The following is a 25329-nucleotide window of genomic DNA, read 5'->3' as shown; positions in this document are numbered from 1 at the left end:
TGACACTAGAAGTGACCAAGTGTCCCTCTCCTCTTAATGCCATAGAAATAGACCTCCAAAGAAACAAGAGCTCAGATATGAAATACTACATTTCTTACACATCTGAACTATGCATACACTGCAATCGTCTACATATAAACATCTTTAGATGTACACATAGAAGTAAATGCACAGGCAGTGATCTACAAGGATTCATACATAGCACACTGACGATGAAAATATTCACCACGTACAGGAAAGTGACTGAAGAGTGCTTCTGATTCTGCTGAACTGCATACATGTATTTTTGTATGTTTCAGAAAAAAATAAATGAAAACCTTAAAAGTTTACAGCGAATATTAAGCATCTACTGTGTGCTGGCACAGAGTTAGGTACCGAGCAAAGCCTTGCAGAGAGAATCTTGCAGCTCATCTCATTTCCTCATAGGCTAATGGGTTTGTCATTATGGAAGAAATTTATCTGTGGACCCTCTGATGGTGCTCTAAGTGATCAGATCATGCAAAGTTACTTTTGCATTTGGTACACAGGTAGGGCCGCTCTCCAGTGTGCTTTCTCTTGTGTCTGTTGAGCTCATCCGAATGGGAGAATGCCCACGTGCATCCCTTCACGTTGCATTTGTAGGGCTTTCCTCCTGGACCCGAGAAAGAAAGGAAGACTTGTCATGCTTCAGGATAGCATGGGACAGGGAAGTTGGAAATGAATGGAGAAGAAAAAGGGGTTGGGCCTGTTGTGGTGGGACAGGGAGAGACAGACAGGAGACTGGAAGGGGTGCATAGGGAAGGAAGAGAAGGAGGGCAGGATGGGCTAGAAGGCTGAGAGGAAAACTGTGAAGGAGGGAGAGGAAGAGAAAAAGAAAACCAGGAGGGGAAGACGCAGGTCAGTGGTGAGTAAAGAAGTTTGAGGAAGGGGGTTATCTGTTGGCCTACAGGAGTTCATGAAGAGAAGTCCCAGGAGAGGTAGGGTCAAGACCATCCTAAGAGGTCAAACAAATCCCTCCACTTCTTCCATCATCCCAGGCAGTCAACCACAAAAGGCTGCAGCCGGGTTGCCTCTGGCCCAGAACTAGAGTCTATTCTTAGGACTGCTTTTTATACCCTTTCAGATTTGCCAACATTTTCTAGGGTCTTCTGGGTCCTAGACTGAGAGGGAGGTAGCAGTGATCTCAAATGATCCCAAAGTTTTGTAAAGGCAGAAATCTTTAGTTATTTTCCTGACACTCCCATCCTTCAGTCTTCACTCACCAGTGTGTTGGCACTCATGGATTTGCAGGTGGGAAGATTTTGAATACGATTTCCCACAGTCCTGGTATGTGCAAATATAGGGCTTCAGAATGTCAGAATTCTTCTGCAACGTACATCTCTGAATCTTGAGATTCCAATTCTGCTTTTCTAGGGGTTGTCCTTGGATCAAATGGGAACCAGAAATGTACAGAAATCCAGGATATGGCCATGATGACGAGGAATGTGGCATCATACAGACTCCATGGGGAGTGTCTTCATCAGAGTGTCTTTATCTGACCCCGATAGAGGGTCTGGTCCCCACTGAAGGTCATCTGGGCTTCATTGAGGGTCTGGCATCCACTGGGGCTCTTCATCTGACCCCCATAGAGGGTCTGGTCCTCACTGAAAGTTATTTTGCCTCCATAGAGGCTCTGGTCGTCATTGAGGGTCTTCATCTGGCTACCCTCTATGGGAATTGTCATCTTGTTTGCATTGGTGTCTGTTGCTTGGCAATCAGTGATCAATGTCTTTGGGATGTCACTGCCATCTGTCATCAGGGATGCCACTGTAGGGTTTCTCTCTTGAAAGGAGGTCACCTCGTTCTGGATTGACTCCTTTTGGCTGTCCTCATCACGGGCAGTCAGAGGTACGTAGAGCTCTGGCTCTGGTGCAGCTGGGGTTCTTGTGTCATATGTCTCATTGATGTCCTGGAGAAACTCCTCAATGCCCTCAGGTGTTGGAAAGAAAGAATTCGTGGAAGCCTCTTTGCTATTGCCTGATGACTGAACTAGATCTTCAGTAGTAGGATTCTCATTGAGGTCCTGAGGAAATGCCTCAGTTTCCTCAATTGTCTGAAGGTAAGAGTCCCTTTTTCCTGTTGCCTTATAACAGAAGTAGCTCTTCAGTTGTGGGATCCTGATTGGGCTACCCACAAGGCACTTCGGAACACTTTTACGGTCATTTCCCAGGTGTTCAAATTGTTTTACTTCTTGTACCTTTTTCTTATCTTGCATTTCTGTAGGATGGAGTTCTGTATTTCTATTTCTGTACTTATTAAAAACTGCTTTGTATTATGGTTATTTGTCTGCCTCCTCCTCCCCGCTGGATTAAAATGTCATTAAGGCTGGGGACTGTGTCTTCACTATTTTTGTGTTTTCCTTCCTGTCACCTCGGCCCAGTACCTGGCATCTTGCTGTGTTCATAGGAACAACTAAATAAGTGAGTGATAAATTGAGCGAATGAAAAAATGAGTGATATATGAGTTCTAGAGAAATAAAGAAATTTAAGATAAGATCTCTGTACTTTAAAAAGATAAAATTTAGAAGAACTACGAAGCCCATATTTTTAAAATGGGAAAAGTTATATTTGTGTAACTTATATATGAAATGTTACATGAATTTTCTAGCACAAATATACTACAAAGTCCAGCTGGAAAAGGAGATCACTCTAAACTGAGATCAGTGACTTTTTAGAGAAGTTGGGACTTAAGTTGAGTCAGAAGTTTGCATAGAACTAAGGTAACTTCAGAGGAAACTGTGTTTATTCTATTCTAATGACTTGTGTTACTTTTTATAATTGATTATGTATATGCATGTTTTTGCAACTGGACTGTTGAATCCGAAGAAAAGAATCTTTTTTTTTCATTGATATGTGCATGCCCTAGTACCTACTGTGTACCTGGCATATAGAACATGCTCAGTAAAAGTTTGATAAATGAGAAAGTTGAGCATTCCAGGAAAGCAATGGGGTGAGCAAAGGAACAGAGATTGGAATTCATATGGAATGTTTAGAAAACTGAGGAGAATGTTTCCATTGGTTCCCAAGATAAAATTGGAAAGAAGGGAGCTACATCATAAAAAATTATTCTATGTTTCTCTAAGAGTTGATTCTTTAATAGTAACCATAGAAGGGCTTTAAAATGAGAAGTGACCTTTCCATATATGTGTTGGAGAAATACTTCTCTGGCAGCTGTGTATGTGAGAATATAGACTGTGTCATACGTTTGGTTGTGGCACACCTCCCCAAAGCCACTGCCTTACTATTTTGTTGCAGGATTATTCAGCTCCTTGATTTCAAGGAAGCCAAACCCAACTCCAGGTTTAGGAATAAGCATATAACCTAGTGGTACCCAAGAAGATGTTAACTGAAGGCTTGGCAGGGGATTCCCCAAAAATGTTTCCCTCCTACCCCTCCTTACTGCTGCATCCATCTTGGGATCATGACTGGGTGGCCAAAATCATTGTAGAGATGTTGACTCAGGCTCTCAACAACCTCAAGGCACTAAGATACGAATAATTGCACACCATTATGGGAGGAAAAGGAACGAATATATTTTTTACATATCATTAGTCCAGCTTTCTGCTTCTCATTATAAAAAAAATTTCCTCTTTCTCTCTTAAAATCCCCCCACCCCCCATACACACACACACACACACACACACGGACATGTACAAATTAACATAGATTTAGTAGTAGCAGAGGATATATATATTACTGGAGGAGGGGAGAATAAGAATCACTGAAGAGTGCCTTAGTGATACTGTAGTTTAATACCCTAATTTCACAGATAAAGATGCTGAAGCCCAGCAAGGAGAAGGGACTTGCCCATAGTAACACAGCAACAGATTTCTAATCAGAACACATTTCCTTACTCCTAGACCAGGGCTCTTAACTACATCTTCCCTGTGTAGCTAACCACATGATCTTAAAGATTTACGAGGACATATGATATTTGCCTGGGAAAATTCCTGTTCCATTGTCTGCTTGTGAAAGTTTTAAATTTTGAACCAGAGAGTACAAGTTTCAATAAAAGGCTCAAATAAATAAGCTCAAATAAAAGGCTTGAATTTGAGGATATTTTATGAATGGGGCAATTTATTTATTTTCTCTGTATCTTGATTTTCTGATCTGTAAAATAGGAATTACAGTAGGACATAGCTTATAGATTTCTTATAAAAACTACAAGTGAATGTATGTGAAATGCCAAGCATAGTTTCTGGCACAGATTAGGTGCTCAATGAAGGTTAACTCTCACTAACTAACATTTGTTCTTACTGGACCTCAGAACATTGGCCCCAGCCACCATAGGTGGCACTTACTCAGTCCTGTTCTAGTCCCCAGAGGCATTACGGATAAAACATGTCAGTAACTGAAAGGAAAAAGTGGTATCACTTTCCAAACATAGAATGTATTGACTTTGTTATTGGAAATGTGGGGAGATAGGGTCTGCAAAACTCAACTGATGGATAGAAAGCAATAGGAAAATGAATGAAAAGGTATTTGAGAGAATAATATTTTTTCAAAACCAATTAGATCAGAATCATAATTAGATGCAATATGATGAGGGCTTGGATGAAAGTTGTTAGTAGGTGAGATGGAAAGAGCAGTTTCGAGAGGTATAATGATGAAAACAAAGACTGGACGTGTCAGCATACTTTGTGTATTGTGGAGGGTGATGGGGATGAGAGAACAAAGAACATGTCAAGTTGTAGCTAATCGTTAATTTTTCCTGCTTCTATCAGTAATGGTGAACTTTAATGTTGTGTGAGAGATACTATGTATCTTGTATGTACCTGGGGGCATGATTCCAATCATGGTTGTAATTGAACTTAGGGTGAGTGTTACTGTCCTTTTAACATGAGAAGTAGGCCTGGACATTTCACAGCATTTAAAACCAAAGTGAATTAGCCTCCTTTTGGAGGACCACTTCTGGAAAACTCTTGGTAGTCACTTAAGTTTTCCCAGTGATCTTCATGATGGAGGTTAAACAACTTGAGTGGAGTGTTAACATTTCCATCAAGATTTTAAATGCAGGGCCAATAAACTAGCTTCTGAAGGGCCTGAGCTGGACCTGCATGTCTGCCTCTCTGTTTCAGCAGCTCTGGATTCCTCTTTCATCCACAATTTACAGTGTTAATGTTTTCCAGACCTAGAGTGCTTTGAATGGAGAACTCAGATTGAATATACTGTATGATTTCCCTTCAAAGCCACTGCTGAGAGGATCCTGACCAGAAACTATTGTGATGAGGATTTCTTTTTGTGATGCAGAAAATGATCCACTCAAGCTTACACACACAGATTATTCTTCCGAATTGCTAGGCCCTTCCATTAGAGCTAAAAGATAACTTGGAAGATCTTACCAAATAATAAAGTAGAATATAGAATCTGATTCTCAGCCTAGATTTCTCTCAAATCCTGTATTAGTTTGCTAGGGCTGCCATTACAAAATATCACAGGCTGGGTGGCTTAAACAACAGAAATTTGTCTTCTCACAGTTCTGGAGGCTGGTAGACCAAGAACAAGGTGTCAGCAGGTTTGGTTTCTTCCTAGACCTCTCTCCATGACTTGCAGATGGCTGCTTTCTCTCTGTATTTTCAAATGGCCTTTCCTCTGTGTGGGAGCTCTTGGTGTGTCTGTATATGTTGCCAAATGCAATTGTATTCTGAAATACTGAGGAGTAGGGCTTCAGCATATGAATTTTGGGTGGACATAAATTAGTCCATAACACTCCACCCTCTGGACCTTCAAAATTCATCATTCTCACATGCAAAATACATTCGTCCCCATCCCATCAGCCCAAAAGTCTTAATCCATTCCACCATCAACTCTAAGTCCAAAATGTCATCTGTACATCATCTAAATCATATATAGGTGCGATTTGAGGTATGATTCATCCTGAGGCAAAATTCCTCTCCACCTTTGAACCTTTGAAGCCAGACAATTTATTTGCTTCCAAAATACAATTTCAGGGACAGGCATAGGATAGACATTTCAATTTTAAAAGGGAGAAATTGGAAAGAAGAAAGAGGTCATAGGTTTCAGACAGGCCCAAAACACAACAGGGCAAATTTCATTAGATTAAAGGCTTGAAAACATTTCTCTTTGGCTCAGTGCTCTGTTTTTTGGGCCCACCGGGGTAGCAGTGTTACCCCTGTAGCTCTGGATGGCAGTCTTTCCCTTGAGGCCCTGAATGGTGGCAGCCTAGCCTGCTGAAACTGAGGTGGTACCCCACCTTACCCCCAAACCGAGGAGGAGACAGATGTGTCTGATGGACCTGTGCCCTCTGGGCTCACGGTGGCAATGACAGCCCTGCTGACCTCTGAATCACCTTTGAGGTTGGTGTTCTCTATTCTTGAAGGATAGCACATGTTAATAGCTGATAGCTCGGTGTCCTGTCCTGTAGAATCTCAGAAATGTGACAGCCTTCCTTCATTTTGTCCTTTCTCTGTCCCCTTCAAAATAAACTGGCAGAGTTTCTGCTGAGATAATTGATTGGATCAATCTATGAGTCACACTCATACTAATCTTTTTATCAAAAGGTGTTCAGCCACACCCTTGGTGTTCTCTCCAGAACACACTTTCTCATTTTTTTTGCAATATGGTTAGGTTGATAATTTTCTAAATCTTCAAGTTTTGTTTCCTTTTTGCTTAAACATTTTTTCTTCCATTATCTTTCTCCTTTCACATTTTACTATAAGCAGCAAAGAGAAACCTGGCTATACTTTTCCTCCAGTTTCCAATACCATGCTCCTTATTCCAGTACCATGCTCACTTCTGGTGAGGTCTCACAAGAGGTACCTTTAATATATTGCACATGTGCATTTAAACATATTAACATATTTCTACCAACAGTCTCTTCAAGGGAATTTAGCTTTTTTTTACATTCATCTCATACCTCTTCCAGCTTCTAATCATTACTCTGTTCCAAAGCCACATCCACATTTTTAGATGTTTGTTATAGGGGCACCCACTTCATGGGACCAGAATCTGTATTAATTTGCTAGTGTTGTCATAACAAAGTACCACCAACTGGGTGAGTGGCCTAAACAACAGAAATGTGTTTTCCCACAGTTCTGGAGAAGTCCGACATAAAGGTGTCAGCAAGGTTGGTTCCTTCTGGAGTCTCTGAGGGAGAATCTTTCCTTGTGTCTTCCTGGATTCTGGTGGTGACTATCAATCCTTGGCCGTCCTAGGCTGGCAGCTACATCACTCCAATCTCTGCCTCTGTCATCACATGGTATTCTTCCTGTGTGTCTCTGTCCCTGTGTCGTCTATCTGACCTTCTTATAAGGACAATAGTAATTGGATTTGGGGCCCACTCTAATCCAGTATGACCTCATCTTAACTTCATTACCTCTTTAATATCCTATTTCCAAATAAGGTCCCATCACAGGTACTGGGGGTTAGAACTTCAACATATCTTTTTACACCCACAGCACAATGCTCTATTTGTCCTTTCTCTTCCATGGTTGAAGGTTACCAGAGTTGGACTCAAAATTTTACTGTTCTGTCAAGCTTTTCCGTTCTTTGTGCAAGAGACACTATCTTGAATTGACAGGACATGGTGACTAATTTGAAAAAGGTGGAGATAAAAAAATGAACAGTCAAATGACTTCACGTTATGGTGAGCACCCTAAAAGCATCATCAGTCCCTGAGATAAGCTTGAAGAAGTGATTATATGCAGAGTACATAGGTGAGATGCTCTCTCTAGCAACCCCTCTATTCAAGCAAAGCATTATCCTAGGACTGTGTGGTCCTAGCTTCCAAGTGTAAAATTCCAATTACTATGGCCTACAACTCCCTAAATGAGTTACCCATATCCGCCTCTCCATACTCAACTCCTACTTCTTCTCCTGTGACAAAAATGCTTGTTATCAAAACTATACATTTCCTTTTTCTTCCTGAGTTAAAAAAAAAACCAAAACAAAGCAAAACAGGTTTTTAGCTTCCTGCTGGGAAAGCTTCCCAGCCTCCTTTGCAGTTGGATTATCTGCCTGACTTTTTTTCTGGTCAGTGAGATATGTATGAAAGTGTTGTGTTGGCTTCCAGGAAGCATCCTTAAAAGAAGAGAGTTCTTTTTCATCCCTTCTATCTGCCCATAGCTGGAATTCAGTTGTGAGGGAGAGAGCTCACATGGCCATTTTAGATCATAAGGTGGTTGATGAAGCCACAATATAAGAAGAACCTGGCTTTGTGAAGCTGCCTTTCTAATTCTAGATTAATAATCTCTATTTAAGCTAGTTACTTTAGAATTTTTATTATTTGAAGCTGAATCAAATCCTAACTAATACAGCCTCACACTGATTATGCCTGAGTCATACCGTGCTCGTTTGTTTTTGAAAATGCCAAGTACAGTTCGAACTTAGGAATTTGTATTTGCTGTTACCTCTGCCTGAAGTATCTTTTCCTGATTTTTATGGTTGTGTGGCTGCCCTATTTCTGGCCTTGGCTTATATATCACCTGTTGATTGAGTCCTTGGATTACGTTACTGACCCCACCTTCACTGTGACACTAATTTCTCTCCATCCTATTACCTCTTGCTTGCTTTAGAGCCTTCCTCTATTACTCTATGAAGATACCTCATTTGTTTACTTGTTTATTTTCATTCTTTCCATAGAACATAATCATCAACACCCTGTGTATCTTTTCATCATCGTATCCCCAGTGCCTAGAAAAAATTGTGACAGTAAGCACTCAATAAATATGTATGGAATAAATGAATGATGTCTTCTTTTGCATCCTCTCCTAGCCTTAGAAGGGTACAAGATTTTATTACCTTTTGTAAAAAATCAATAAACAGAAACCTCAGTTAAATAGAGTCTGGAGACCAAAATGGGGAGCTCTCAGGCCCTGTGATGATAGCAGCGCCCAACAACAGGAAGAAGAAAGACTCCTTTCCTGGCAAGAACTCAGCCACTGAAGAGCCATGAACTTTTTTTACAATAGCCTTTCCAAATTCCTTTTCGTCTCTATAAAAGCTTTCTTCTTGCCTTGCTGTCTGGGGACTTGCACATGGCTCGCCATGATTGCAGACCCCAAATTGCAACTCTCTGCTGATTCTGAATAAATTCATCTTTGCTGGAAAAATAGCTGGCAGTCAATTTGATTTAGGTCAGCACTTTCCTTCTGTCTTTGTTTCTTTCATTTCTGTGACCAATAACTAAAAAGAGAAACGACCTTGGAATTATAGTTGGGATTTTGACTTTGTGCTCTTCCTTCTTGAACCCTCTTTGTGTGAGCCAATGACTGACAACATTGTTTTACCATTTAAACAGGAAGGAAGGAACAATACGTAATTTAGCCTAGTAAATAACACATTTACACAATAGAATGGTCTGGCTTTAGAGCAGAATTAGCTATGTATATTTTTAAATAATTGTCTCTTAGATTTCATTTAAAATATTTGAAGACGTTTGTGCATCAATGCACAGATCCTGAGTGTGTGTTTAGTTAGGCTCCCAATTAAATATCCAGAATTTCTATTCATAAAGCAATTCTGAGTGTGGATATAATCAGCGTGATGGAGTATAAAAAGCATGGACTTCGGGTCAAACATTTGAGTTCAGTTACTGGATCTACCGTCACTGGTTATGTGGCCTCGGGCAAGTTCCTGGACCTCCCTAAACTGCTTTCCCTATCTGTACAATGGGGAAGATAACTCACTTACTGAGTTATTATTAAAATTAGAAGAGATTATGCATATGAAGGGCTTAGTAAGAACCCAGTAATTGTCAATCCTTTTTCCTCTGTTCAGGGAAAATTGTTTAACAAAAATAAAAAAGATTTCTTTTTAAACCCTTTTATTGTAAAATATAAAACACATATAGGAAAGTGAATACAACATAACCGTATAACTTAATGGATTATATACTGACCAACAAGTTAATATATTGAATACTAAGTCCAGAAATTAAACATCAGTGGTGCCCCCAAACCCTGTCCCCAGCAGATCTCTTCCCAGTCACAGATCTCCTCTTCCCCAAAATGGGGAACTATTTTGACTTCCATAGTTATCTTACCCTTTCTCTTCTGAGAGTTTAAAACCTGAGAATGCAAGCCTCAACACTATACGGTTGACCCTTGAACAAACAGGGGTTTAGGGGCATTGACCTTCCAAGCAGTCAAGAATCAAACTATAACTTCTAATTGGCCCTCTGTATGTGAGGTTCCCCTGTATCCATGGTCCCCTGTATCCATGTATCCAGATATCCATGTATCTGGGGCTTCAGCCAACCAACCACAAATCGTGCAGTAAGTAGTATTTACTATTGAAGAAAATCCACGTATAAGTGGACCCCTGCAGTTCAAACCTGTGTTGTTGAAGGGTCAACTGTAGTTTACTTTTGCATGTTTTTGAACACTGTATGAATAGAATCAGATGGTATATATTCTTGAGTGTTCAGTTTCTCTTATTCAAAATTGTATATTTGGGAATCTGCATTGTTGCATATGTCTGCAATATTCCTTTTGGGTTCAACCTAGCATTCCAAATTATGAATATAATTACAATTTATCTATTCTATTCTTTATGGACATTTTTTCCCCAATGTGGGGATATTATAAATAAAACTACTATCCTTATTTTTGTCTCTTGGAATACACGTACACCCAATTTTTTAGGATATGAAAAAACTGGAGTGGATATGCATATCATAACTTTACTAGATGATCTGAAAGTGTTTCCAAAATTGTTTTAACACTTGGTCTCCCACCAGCAGCGTAGGCGACTTCCTCCTGTTCCTTGTCCTCACCATGATTATCTTTTTCACAATAAAGTTTGTGAACAGCAAATTGGCTTTCTGCATAGTGAAAACAAAACAAAACAAAAAAGGAGAGACTAGGGAAATAATAGTCAATTAAGGAAAACCAAAACAGTGTCATTTCATTGAGGTGAATTTAAAAAATGAGACATAATAGCTGTAAGTATTATAGAAAGATAATCACACTTGCCCATTCCTCTTCCCTGAGGTGAAAGGAGACCCCGTGTATCTGATTACCTTCAATACCCCAGGGTGGTAATTATGTCCTATAACAGCAATGAGGCACCCAGAGTGTTGTTTTTAAATTCCTCATAGCACTATCGCTAAACACATTAAGTGAGGACTTTGTCAACTATGAGGTCCGTGGGGATTAATCTACCCTTTCTCAGTACATAACTGACAATCGAAATGTTTTTGGAATCTATTTTACATTTTTTTCCTCAAGGGTCCAGGAGGAATTTCTTATTTCAAGAAGTCCAAAAACAGAGAGTAGAGGATTTCACTAGCTGACAAAAGAAACTGAAATCCATAAACATGTCTCCAAAAGGATGGATAGAGGAGGTTAAAAAAAAAAAGACAATAAGAATTCCTATTATGTGTATTCATAGAATTTACATGCTTCCCATTATAAATGCAAAGACCTTTATTAATGTTTTTCTCTTAACAATGCTGGTTGAAGGATGACTTGAAGGCAGAGAGTTGAATACACATTCAAATATTTCTGTTTATGTCTCTCTTACAATTACAATATGGGATCTTATATTTACTTTGTGCTTTCCAATTAACAAGCTATTTTTTCTGCCTTCTAATTTTCCTCCTCTGAGAAGGTTTTCATTTATACAGATTATATTTTTTCCTTAGTTTATTTTATGTAACTTTATCATGATGAAACTATTAATAATAGCCATCATTTATGGAGTCTTACGTAGTCACTGATATTTTAGAAAATGTTTGGCATAGATCGTCTTAATTTTTCACATCAATCCTAGGAGATGGGTATTATTATATTCATGGTGCGAATCAAGAGACAAAGCTCAGAGAAGTTAAGGTAACTTGGTCTAGGTCACACAGTTAGAGGTACAGTTATGCTTGTCTGAATCCTACGACAGTGCTTGTTCCACAGCACTCCCTGAAATGCTTGCTTTCCTGTGTTTCTCACAGGGAGCGCAGTTGGCATTTGGGGTGTGTGATCCTTGCTTATTTGGAAATGTCCCACGTATTGCAAAGCATTTAGCGTCAGGATCCCCACCACACTTCTGAATCTTGAAGGGGGTCGCAGTGGTGGTGGGCATGTTTTCCACCATGGTTTATAGTGGACACGTAGGACCAAGGACCTGTTACCTGTGGACCCATCTGTTACTTCCACAGGCCTGTGAACCCTTCAGAGAAAGTGACCATGTATGATGCATTTTGTCCCTTTTAAAAATGTCTCGTACACGAAAAAGTCATGTCATCAACATTTCTTGAATGGTTATTGAATATTAATATTGAAAAAAAGACAATGTCGAGACAAGAGACTTCCTTACAGTTATACCACAAGTGCTGGTCTCAGGCTCCACTCAGTTACCTTTAGAGAAAGAAAACACCATGGAGAAAGCTGTTTGAGAAGACTGACCTACATGAGGTGTTATCTTTGTATAAAAGCATGAGGTTTACATTGATGCAATTCTGGCCACAGTATTAGGATCTCAATCTTTTTCTGTCTGTTTCTCTCTGGTTTTGGTTTTATTTTTAGTTCTCATTTGTTGAGCACTTTCAATATGCCAGGCATTGTTTGAACTGTGAATTGTGTTTATATATATATATATAAAATCTTATTTAACAATTCAGTAAGGTTATTATCCACTGAATTGTTTTTTATAGATGAGGCCATTAAGACTTGAGGGATGAATAAACTTGCCCATAGTCATACAACTATGGTAAGTGGCAGAGCCAGGATTTGAATCCAGGTCTTAGAAACTGAATTGTAGTTTCAGGATTCTTTGGGGTCCTAGAAAATCTGAGGCACCCTGTGTAACTGGGATATATTTTACCACTGTTCTTGTTTCAGATGGGTGACCTCTAGCTAGTTCTGTTAAATTCTGTTTAGTTCCTCCTAAGACAGGTGCCGGTGGACTTTCCTTTCTAAATCACTAGCTCTCCTCCAGGTTTAGAGCACCCAGCTTTAATCTGGAGACAGCTCTCAGAAATTCAGGGAATTGCCCACATGGGGTAGGCTGGTTGCAAGCCAAGCAGGATCTCAGGGCACAAACAGCTTGGTAGCCTGACTGATGAACAGTGATGATGCCAAAGGAAGGCTCTCTCTAAAGCCAACAAGAAGTAAAGCTCCCATAGCTCTTTGGTATAGATGACATACTGTAAGCACTGTCATCACCCGTGTGCCTCTTGGAGGCATGGGGACCCAGTGGTCTATCGGTTCTGAATTTGCTCCTCTGTGGCGTCTGCTCAGGCCTTATCCCCTCATTGCTGGACCTACCAGCTCATTTCTAACTTTCCCGTAACCCATCCAACTGTCCTGTTACCTCAGACATGAGGGATCTTTTTCCTTTTTTTCTTGACAGCAGAAAACTTTTCTCTTTCTGGTCACTTCTCTTTAATCTTTTGTTTTTGTACTTTAAATCCTTTCCATTCCGTTGTCTGTTTTCCTTCATCATTTCTGCTGTCATCACTTCCTTTATACAAGGAATGCCCAAGATACTGAGTGGAGAAAGGGACACAGAAATAGAAGGAAAGAACCTGGAAACAAACACATGAGATCACTACTACAACAATAGTATATTGACACACACCCAGACGTGGGAGTTGACGCCCTCATCTGGAATATATTAGATTATCCACTGACTGATTGCAGGGAAGAACTCTGCCTCTGCTAGTGTTTTGGAAGAAACAGAGTTATGACATGTGGTCATTTGAGATCTAGTAGGCTTCAAGGTAAGCATCATTCAGGAGGACCTCAGGTTAGGGTTGCCAAATTTGGCAAAAAAAAACCCTCCAAAACACAAAAAAACAAAAAGACAGGTTGCCCAGTTACATTTAAATTTCAGATGAACAGAAAATTTTTAGTATAAGTATATCCCATGCAATACTTGGGACTCATTTTGTTTATTGCTGTTTATCTGAAAGTCAAATTAAATTTGGCATCCCTGGGACCTCGAGATTATCATACTAAGTGCAGTAAGTCAGACAGAGAAAGGCAAATATCATATGATATCACTTACATGCAGAATCTAAAAAAAATGATACGATTGAACTTATTTACAAAACAGAAACAGACTCAGACTTAGAGAACGAACTTATGGTTACCGGGGGAAGGGTGGGAGGGAGGGATAGCCTGGGAGTTTGGGATTGACATGTACACACTGCTATATTTAAAATAAAATGCCTCTCTATGAAAAAAAATTGGCATCCTTTATTTTATCTGGCAATCCTATCCTGAGTTTATCTGATAAAAATGAGTTTTTTGCTCTAGCTCATTGTAGTTATAACCAGTTATTACCAGCAGTCGCTCATACTACCTATAGGAATAACATGTTTCTCTCTATTTTATTTATCGTGCTGCCTTTGACTAGGATTTCTCATCATTTGGTTGGCATCAGTCTGACCATATTCCAAGCCTGCTCTGGGTCTTGAGTCTGTTTGCCTTCTGATCTTATATGATTATCAATTAGGAGCCATTTCTGAACAAATTACACCTGCCATCTGAGCTCCACAATTATTCACAACCTAAGCAAGGGTTCACCGGCTGTCTGTGCTGCACCTGTATCTCCCTGGCCGCAGACCTATCTGAATGCCCCTCTGTCAACATGACTCAACTAAAAGCAGTCACAGATGGAGTATTCAGAAATTATGAAGTGGGTGTATCTATTATCTATTTACACAATTATGTTGAGTAACAACTGCAAAATACCAGTGGCATGCAACAATAAATAAATCATTTAGTTACTGAGTCCGTGGGCTTCACCTGCTCTGGTCTGCTCTGGTCTGCTCTTTGGGAGCTGATCTATGCTTGCTCATGCAACTGTGGCCTGCTGTGACTCTGCAAGGCAGAGCAGTTAGGGTTGGCTGGACTTGTTCACAAGTCAGTTGGCTGTGGGCTGCACTAAGAGCATTTCTCCTGGGAAAACTGGTGTATCTTTCATCTTGCAGGCTGGCCTGGGCATTTTCTCGTGGTACCAGCAGAGGATAAGGTGGAGCAGAAATGCATGAGAACGATTTTTAAGCCTGGGCCTGAATCACATCTATTAATAAATATCCATTGGCTGAAAGAAGTCACTGATGTCAACCCCAAATCAAGGAGTGGGGAAATAGACGGATGCTTTAGCAAGAGGGTCTGTAAAGTAACATCACTAAGGGTGTAGATGGAGGATGAGGTGAAAAATTATACTGTCGATGCAATCAGATTACTACACACACATAATTTCCTGAACTCATATAATTTAGAAAATTAAAAAAAAAAAAGATATCACCTAAGACAAGTAGCATGGAGAGTGCCCTAGAGGCAGGTGACAAGAACAGAGTATGGGGTTAGAAGAAGGCCAGCGTGGCCAAAGGTAGGGGTGGGGAGTGGGTACACATGGCCAGAGATGAGACTGGACAGGTAAGAAGGGGCCAGACAGTACAGGTCTTGCTGGCCTTTTAAAAAAATAATCACTTCATGAAGCCTTCCCATTTATAGTCATTTTACTAAACTTATGGTGGTTTTGTCACTTATCATCATTGGGTATTATTTTCTCCACTCTATAATGAGAGATTATATTAAATCAAAAGTTAACTTTGGGAATAATCTAGTTAACAAATGTGGATATTTTGGGACCAGAATAGCATTAATTAATTTTTGTAATGCTTTCTGAGAAGTTTGTTCTTCAAGTTTCCACAGGCTTGTTATTCTGTTCTTTTTAACTTGCTCCTTCACACATTTATATTTTCTACCTCGCTCTTAGGGCATTTGAGTTTGGAAGTCCTCAGTTAGGTACTTTTTAAGTTCCCTTTCAGTTCTATATTTCTCATTATCAGAGAGGCATGGGTATAAATTTGAGGTGGCACTAATTAGAGAGATAAAACAAAGTAAGTGATAAAAGAGTTTTATATAATCCCTTTTAAAATATCAGTGGATCAAGAACTATCTCAGGCTGGCGTTGGAACTAACATTATTGGGGTGAAGATGACCAATGATTCTTGTCTGTTTACTTGCCCCAGGAGAAACTGATAAATGAGAATATAAGTGAATTAGCTGTGTAGAAATTATAAGCAGTATAGGCTGAGGGTCAGGGAATGTTCTTCATCTGAATATCTTTCTTTTAATTTAAATTGAACTCTAAATTTCTTGAAAGTTCTGTATTGTAATCACTTTGAAATAAATGCCATCATGCCATTGAAAAAAGAATGGTATGCAGAGAGGAAGCACAGGATCCTTGCCATTTCAAATTATACTCTCCATAAGTGAGAACATATGTTTTAGGTATAACAGATTTCAGAGAATTATCTTAGGCATGGTACGCTACAGTCACATGGGTTGAAACTTATGAAAGATGCAGACTTGCATGTCTGTATGTTGTCTGCTAGACAAGGAAATTTCTCACCAACCTTCGGCTCCGAAGCAGAGTCTCCTACAATGGAGTACCCACATCTGTTGTATGGAACCAACAGGAAGATCAGGAAAATATTTCAATGTAGAGGATTTTAGCTTACAGTGCAGTCAAAATCATATTATTTAAAGTTCAGGCGAGAAAACATGTTTATACTTGCTTGTTTTTGAAAGATGTTGGGTCCACTGACTTTCTCTTGGCAACATGGGAAGCAGCTGAGCCAGATTTGGGATGAGGGAGACCATTGTGGGCATAACATTTTGAGAATCAGGAAGAAGCACTGAGAAAGCTGATCCCTTCTTTACACATAAAAGATAATTACAATCATTGAGAAATAAATATTATAGAAAAAAACTGACCTCAGCTGCTAATTCGAAATTGGGAACTAGAGCAAGTAAGCAGGTCCTATGAAGGATCTATCAAATGTAGGACCTTTCAAAGATAGGACCAAGACTCCAGGCAGGGGCAGGTGGGACAAATTTACCAAACAACTTGCTAGAATAGAGTTATATTTTATGGATGAAGTAGCTCACATCCAGGAGAGCTACTCTTTTTTTGAAAAATTCACTTTTATTCATCTATTCACTCATTTTAACATTGACAAAGAAATTATTAGTTTAATATCTGCATGATAGGTACATAAGAGACAAACAATAAATATTTTTGAATGAGTAAAAAATATTAATTCTAGAGAATACAGAGAAGCCAGAAGAAAAAAGCAAAACATAACCCTTCATTGTTAGTATTTTGGTTTAAAAATGAGTCATATTATATGTAATGTTTGCAAAATTCTTTCCCCATGAATGTTTCCAGGCCACTGTGTGCTTGCAAAAACTGATTTTGAACAGCAATTTCATATTGTTTCTAGAAAAAATTTATAGATTGCTTATAAAAGCCTCTTCATGTATTTATTTTGTACTCTTTATATTTTAACTTATTTGTGTTTTAAAAATTCTATTAGTTTATTCTGATTATGCAAAGAGTATATGCTCATTGAAAAAAACACTTAGATGTGCATAATAAAAAATGTAGCATTTTCTCAATTATAAGATAATATCTGTTGAAATTCACACTAATATTTAGTAACATTTCTCAAGAAAAAAATACTTCATTGTGTGTGTCTGTCAATTGTAAGACACAATCCGATTTGAGAATGAGTGGAAAAATACATCTCAGAATTGAGGATATACAATGTCAATAAAAATCAGAGTGAGCATCTGTGGAGGATGGTGGATGTACCAACTTGTGCCATTCACCACCACAGGCTTATGAGGAAGGTGTGGTGCTGTTATGATGACTCATATATATATATTTTTGGAATTTTATTTTATTTTATTTTATACAACAGGTTCTTATTAGTTATCTATTCTATACAAATTAGTTTATATATGTCAATCCCAATCTCCCAATTCATCCCACCTCACACCCAATTCCCCCTGCTTTCCCCCCTTGGTGTCCATACATTTGTTCTCCACATCTGTGTCTCTATTTCTGCCTTGCAAACTGGTTCATCTGTACCATTTTTCTAGATTCCACATACATGCGTTAATATACGATATTTGGTTTTCTCTTTCTGACTTACTTCACTCTGTATGACATTCTCTAGGTCCATCCACGTCTTAACAAATGACCCAGTTTCATTCCTTTTTATAGCTGAGTAATATTCCGTTGTATATGTGTACCACACCTTCTTTATCTGTTTGTCTGTCGATGGGCATTTAGGTGGCTTCCATGACCTGGCTATTGTAAATAGTGCTGCAATGAATATTGGGGTGCACGTGTCTTCTTGAATTACGGTTTTCTCTGTGTATATGCCCGGTAGTGGGATTGCTGGGTCATATGGTAATTCTATTTTTAGTTTTTTAAGGAACCTCCATACTGTTCTCCATAGTGGCCGTATCAATTTACATTCCCACCAGCCGTGCAAGAGGGTTCCCTTTTCTCCACACCCTCTCCAGAATTTGTTGTTTGTAGATTTTCTGATGATGCCCATTCTAACCGGTGTGAAGTGATACCTCATTATAGTTTTGATTTGCATTTCTCTAATAATTAGTGATGTTGAGCAGCTTTTCATGTGCTTCTTTGCCATCTGTATGTCTTCTTTGGAGAAATGTCTATTTAAATTATGAATTTAAATTTAAATTCATGGCTTTATGGGTGAGTTTTGCCAACTCCTTAAGGTAGAAAGAATGCCAGATTTACACAAACTCTTTTAGAGAATAAATAAGAAAATATTTCCAATTTGTTTTATAATGCTAGGGTAACCTTCATATCAAAACTTGGCTTTACATAAAAAGAAACGAAATTGAATTATTTGTAGTGAGGTGGATGGACCTAGAGTCTGTCATACAGAGTGAAGTAAGTCAGAAAGAGAAAGACAAATACCGTATGCTAACACATATATATCGAATTTAAGAAAAAAAAAATGTCATGAAGAACCTAGGGGTAAGACAGGAATAAAGACACAGCCCTACTAGAGAATGGACTTGAGGATATGGGGAGGGGGAAGGGTAAGCTGTGACAAAGTGAGAGAGTGGACATATATACACTACCAAACGTAAAATAGCTAGCTAGTGGGAAGCAGCCGCATAGCACAGGGAGATCAGCTCGGTGCTTTGTAACCACCTAGAGGGGTGGGATAGGGAGGGTGGGAGGGAGGGAGGTGCAAGACGGAAGAGATATGGGAACATATGTATATGTATAACTGATTCACTTTGTTATAAAGCAGAAACTAACACACCATTGTAAAGCAATTATACTCCAATAAAGATGTTAAAAAATATATATATATATATGCAGTTGAATAATAAATTTATATTCTTAATTAAAAAACAGAACAAAACAAAAAAACTTGGCTTTACAAGAAAGGAAAGTGTTATTTCAGTCTCTCCTATAATCAGATACAAAAATTCTACATTAAATATTAGCCAGTGGAATCCATGATGGATGATATATCTTGTTTTTACTCTAGAAATGTGAGATTAATTTAACCTTTGAAAGTTAGTCAATATAATTAGCTACATTACTACAAAACTGTGAAAATCATACCAAAACCTCAGTAGATTAAAAAAAAACCTTTAGATAAAATCCATAATTCAATCATGGAGAAAAACATTGTAAACTAGAAGAAAAAGAAATTCCTTTAATTTATGTTCAACATTATGATAAGTTCTGGGTGTAATGGTTATCAGTGGATATAATGTGTTGAAATGTGTCTCACTAAAATTCCTGTGTTGTAGTCCTAACCTCCAGTAGCTCAGAATATGACCTTATTTGAAAAGAAGATTGTTATGGGTGTAATTAGTTTAGACAAGTCATAATGGTATAGGATGGGCCTCTACTCCAATATGACTGATGTTCTTATAAATAGAATGCCCTATGAAGAGAAAGACATGCATACAGGGAGAAGACCATGTGAAGATAGGAGTTAGGCTGCCACAAGTAAAGGAACTACCAGGAGCTAGGAGAGAGACCTGAATAAATCATTCGCTAGATCCTTCAGACGGTGCATGGTCCTCCTGACACCTTGGTATCAATAAATTTATGTTGTTTAAGCCACTCAGTTTGTGATACTTTGTTACAGCAGCCCTAGCCACATTAATACAGTGAACTTGTGGGTCTCACTCTGTCAGTTTTACACTGACATGAGATGTATGACTCATGGATGTAACTTATATGAGAGAATGATACCTCTGAACCCTTATTAATAGGACATGCACTTTGATTTGATTTTTGGGAAATAAGAATGGGTGTGCACTCTGGTGTCTGTGCATTTATTAATTTGACAACTATTTGTGTGTTTACTAAGTGTAAGTCCACAAGATAAAAAGGTAATCTAAACAAATATGGCACCTGCCTTCAAGAAGCTTTCTGCCTAGTGGAGGATATAGACATTAAAGACATTGTCAAAAACACACATACGCACATATGTATGTAAATTTATTATTATTTCTATTATTACTAACTGGGATAAATATTATGAAGTGACAGCACAGAATGCTCTGGCAGAGGTAACAGAAAGATCTGAGTTAGCCTCAGATGACACACTGTCTCAAGTGTCTGGGTAGGTGATGTTTGACCTGCGATCTGAATGGGTATGAATAAGTGGTATGAATAAGTTTACAGTGAGGCTGAAGATCATTCCAGTCAAAAGAACCAGCATGTGTAAAGGCCCTAGAAATTAAAGACTAAGAATAAGCATGAGGAAGAGCTGGGTGCTGATGAAGAGGTGCACAGGGCATTCAGGGGACTCTAGGTAATGTTACGCACATTGGCCGTTATCCTTAATATCAGGAAGCCATTAAAGTTTTTAAAGCAGGGCAAAGTCATTTTATGTTTGTGTTTTAACTCGAGTTTTATCTTTAACATTTGTATGTATTTTAATATATAAACAAGATTTTAAATGACTTGTCAATTACTTCACCTCTAAAATCTTTAAATAAGAACAGTTCCCTAGAAAGATTTACCATATTTATCACTGAGCTTCGTCCACTGTTTGTTTAATATCAGGCCTCACTTGTCCATGATTGAGAAATAAAGATCTGCCCTTCGAGTGCAAGCCAATTTCCCCTTTTTTCTCTTGCTTGGACCACCATATGGATGAAATGGGGAGCTACATGTAGAGTTGTCTGAGTACTGAAGAGCCCTGTATACAAAGTGAAAACATAAAAATAAAATAATTTTAGAAACTTATTTTAACCCCCTACAGCACCTTCAGTCATCTCCTCTATAAGATTATATAACCTATCACCCTTTTGGTTAAGGCTTGATCTGTGGAAGTTCCTATTACAATATTAAAATGTTGATATTCTATATGGAAAGGGCCATTTATTATCATGGATCATATTAATGATTATTGGCAGAACAAGTATGGGATAGATGGCTTTTCATGAATATCAAGGTAGAGGATTCACCTGTTGTAAGGACTTCTGGACTAGATCAGTCTTTCCCGGCAGAAATCTTAATGCACTGTATTCTCTTAGTACTCTTCAGGAATAAGGAAGATAAAAAGAGTTGAGTTAAAGATAACAGAGAACAAACAGGTGGTTGCCAGAAGGGAGGGGAGAGGCAGGAGGAAAGAAATAGGCAAGGGAGGTTAAGAGATACAAACTTCCAGGTGTAAAATAAATGAGTCACGGGTATGAAATGTACAGTGTGGGGAATATAGTAACTATGTAATATTTTTGTATGGTGACAGTTGGTATCTAGACTTACCATGGTGATCATTTTGAAATGTCTGGAAATATTGAATCACTATGTTGTATAACAGGAACTAACACAGTGTTGTAAGTCAATGATACTTCAAAAACAAACATCAAACAGAATCATAGAAAAGGAGATCAGATTTGTGTTTAGCAGTGGTGGGGATTAGGGGAGGGGGAATTGGATGAAGGCAGTCAAAAGGCACAAACTTCCAGTTACAAGATAAACAAGTACTAGGGATGTCATGTACAACCTGCTAAATATAACTAACACTGCTGTATGTTATATATGAAATTTAAGAGTAAATCCTGAGTTCTCATCACAAAGAAAAATACATATTTTTTTCTATTTGTTCAATTTTATATCTATAGGAGATGATGGAGGCTTGCTAAACTTATTGTGATAATCATTTCATGATGTATGTAAGTCAGATCATTATGCTGTGCACCTTAAACTTATGCAGTACTGTATGTCAGTTATATCTTAATACAACTGGAAGAGAAAAAAGAGATTAGTTGAAAGAAGATTTAAACTGAATGCATATTTACTAAAGAGTAACTTTAACGCTTGCCTTGACAGTTCATAATGGTTGGAAGTTGTCGGGGAAGACAATTAGGTCTCATCCATCCTAGAGAGACTTTGAAAGTCCTGGAGGTAACAGTGTGTCCCTTATAGAATCTGGGGATTCAGCTTCACGAGCTGGAGAATGTAGCACTAGAAAGAGGTGTAGGTAAATCTGAGCAAATGTTCTCCATATCTAATTCTGAGCATGGCCCTGCTTTCATGCCCTTGCTAACAGTCAGCCAACTTGTGCTTTGGGAAGATGAATTACTTCGTTATACTTAAGTAAAAATTACTGGGAAGAAACCATTGTTAAAAACAAATAAGAAATCATCCAACAAAAATCCAGTATGTATTACATGCCATAGCCAAGAAGAAATGCTTAGGGGATTATCCCACACAGTGCTGTTTCTCTCCAATAAAGCAGGTAATTGAGAGCTAACCATATTGGCTTTGGATGCAGCCCTAGACAGCTTCACTAATTAATGCACTTGATTTGATATTTCATACTTGGACTTAGGGGCTTGTCAACACATTATGCAGATATATGGAAAACTGGACACAAATGAATACTTGGAACAAGTAACCCTGATGATTTTTAACACAGGAGTATAATATTTTACCACTATTTTGGTTTGATGATTTTTTTCCTCACAGATCAGAGCTTTTCTAGGTGCCCTTTGTTTCCACCGTCCTTCGTTCCCTTTCATTTGTGGGAGTTGGATCAGTTTTGTCCTATTTCTGCCAGACTTCTCACCAGCATTAAACTTACCTCTTTAGCCTAATTTTCTTATTTTCATGATTTAGGATTGTTTGAGGTTTCAAGAGGGGAAGACACCCATTCATAAAAAATGTGCGGAGTTGGTTAAGATCAGGAAAAAAAATTAAATATAACTCTTCTTTCCATTGGGGTACTGCAGGGCTGTACTTGACATCAGATTTTAAAAAGAGGTAAATATTAAGTATTTCAAGTTTGGTTATTTTAACAAAATCTCCTTGATGATTTTGAATGGTAGTAAGGTTAAAAAATGTCTCTGAAATATTGTAAATTGAAGGTGTGGAGACAAAATTGAGAGTGGAGGAGCTGAATTCTGTTTGTAGGTCAAACTTGTGTTCTTGCTTAGAGGGACAGGAGTAATTGTCAGGCCAGGTGAGGGTGAAGGAGGTTTGAGACAGTGGCTGGCTTTGACATAAAATTATACTGCCTCTCTTTAACCTGTCTGTCACATGTATCTGTCTTTCCTTTTCCGTTTCCTCCTGGGCATCCTGGGCTTCAGTTGGCCTGATAACTCTCCTTGCTCTTAGCAGTCTGATAATCTCCATTTCCAGATGAATGATGGGTCTTCTATTAGAGACAAATGGACATTCAAATGGGCGTCCAACGGGGGCACCTTGCTCAGGGTTTTGAAATTCATTCTTGCCTTGATTATTCTTTTCGCTAAGCCAAGAGAGCAGGGTTGGAAAGAGGCTACAGAATGGGAAATTTTTTCTGTTTTCTCCACCTCATTTGTCAGTCAGTGACATTGCACCTTTGGCTTTCAATTCTGCTTTCATTTATTTCCATTATCCTTCTTTTCTGTGCCATTTTTCTTCCTTCAGCTGTTCCCTCACCCTCACTTTTTACTTGATCTAGATCTAGTTATACTCAAGGGTATACATGGTATAGGCAATTGAGAAAAGGGATAAAAAAAAAGAGATTGCTCTAACAGAAGTTCACATATTTGCTCAATGGTTTTCATTTTCCTACCAGTAAAAAGCATACTTGTAGGAGGTGACCAACTATGGTAACTGCAGGCTTAGGCAAAGGAACCCTGTCACTGCCAAACCACAGCCTTCAAGGAAGGAGCCAGGGGTAAATACCTTTGCCCTCCTTCTCTTTCCTCACCTTCTGATCTCTTCCAGGGCCTCGGCTGAATTCAACCAGAAGCCACAAGCATGGGGGGAGCCTGGTATATATTGTCCATTGAGGTCAGTCTTTTCTGCCACAGAGCAAGTTGCAGAAGGGTAGAGAATTAATAAAGGGGAGAAAACAGGAAATATGCAGCCCAGGGGATGAGAAGAGAAAAAGACAATTACAGGCATTTGACATTCTAGCTGGGGCCCAAATAGCCTCATGCAAGCAGATCTATCATTGTTTCCTTTCTTTGGGATTGCTCTAAGATCATGGTTTATTAGCTTTATGGCTATGAATGCATTTTTCAGTTAAACATAGGTTTGTGCCAAATTACTCTCTTTTTCTAATTTTTGTACACATTCTCCTCTCTCTTCTCCATTTGTCTCTTTTACACATTCTTCAGACTCAACGCATGCCCAGTCTCTTCCACTGCAGAGCTTTATTTTGGCTTGTTTCCTGTAGTAGTCATTTCTTCTACTGTTGTTTTGACGCATTACTATATTTTTCTGGTACTTAAAAAAATGAATGCGTTTATTTTTTTGTCCAGCTGTAGACCGTATCTTGGTGTTCCCTGTGCTCTTAAAATTTAAAGACTTTAATAAATGCAGATTAGTGCTTCTGATGCCATTCTGTTAACCTGGGAACTGTAAGCAAAGAAAAATCAACAGCAACCACATACTCAAAAATAAGACTTAGAAAATTTCCTAGAAATTAAAACAATCTTGCTGGCCTTATATACTCTTGCTGTCAGGTTCTTTAGCACCAGAGCTTTTGACTCTTACCTAGTGCTGCCAGGCAGAATCTTGGTCCTGCTCTGTTGTAGCTGCGTGACCCAGACAACGGATTCTGAGTTACTTCAATTAAAAGTAGAATAATAATATCAACCTCATAAAATGTTTTATTTCAAGAATTGAATGTGATACACTAAGTAAAGCATACTCATCAATGATTGTTTTTGCACACACTCAAAAATGTTTCTGAATAGTCTAAATAAAGCAGGGTCCTACTTCTTTGTCAGAATCATAGTCAAAATGAAATTCAAATCGTATTCCAGAAACCATAAAGAATAATATACTTCTTTACTATAAGGTTTTTTTTAATGGACTGGTCTAAAGTTATATTCTTCTGTGTTCATTTTTAGAAATGCTGAAAGTCTCACAGATTTTTTTTTTACAGTAAAGACAATTCTGAAAATCTCTGTCTCTCCCTATCCCTTTGATCCACATGTTCTGCTGTTCTCTCATTAACAGGCCAGCCTCTTTGGTTACTGCCTACTTCCCATTTCCCCTCTCCTTTCTAGGGCCACATCACTCTTTCTCCTGTCTG

At 38.5% G+C, this 25329-nt stretch overlaps 1 pseudogene; it reads right to left on the bottom strand.

Moving 5' to 3' along the window:
* Positions 1 to 455: 455 nt before the first annotated feature.
* LOC149748589 (uncharacterized) lies at positions 456 to 2388 on the bottom strand (annotated as a pseudogene).
* Between the last annotated feature and the right edge of the window lie 22941 nt (positions 2389 to 25329).

The sequence above is a fragment of the Delphinapterus leucas genome, chromosome 8 (assembly GCF_059928025.1).
Source record: "Delphinapterus leucas isolate spDelLeu-1000000601 "Yukka" chromosome 8, BTC_Dleu_Yukka2, whole genome shotgun sequence".
Lineage (NCBI taxonomy): Eukaryota > Metazoa > Chordata > Mammalia > Artiodactyla > Monodontidae > Delphinapterus > Delphinapterus leucas.
Note: the sequence above shows the minus strand (reverse complement) of the source record. Positions and strands in the feature narration are given on the sequence as shown.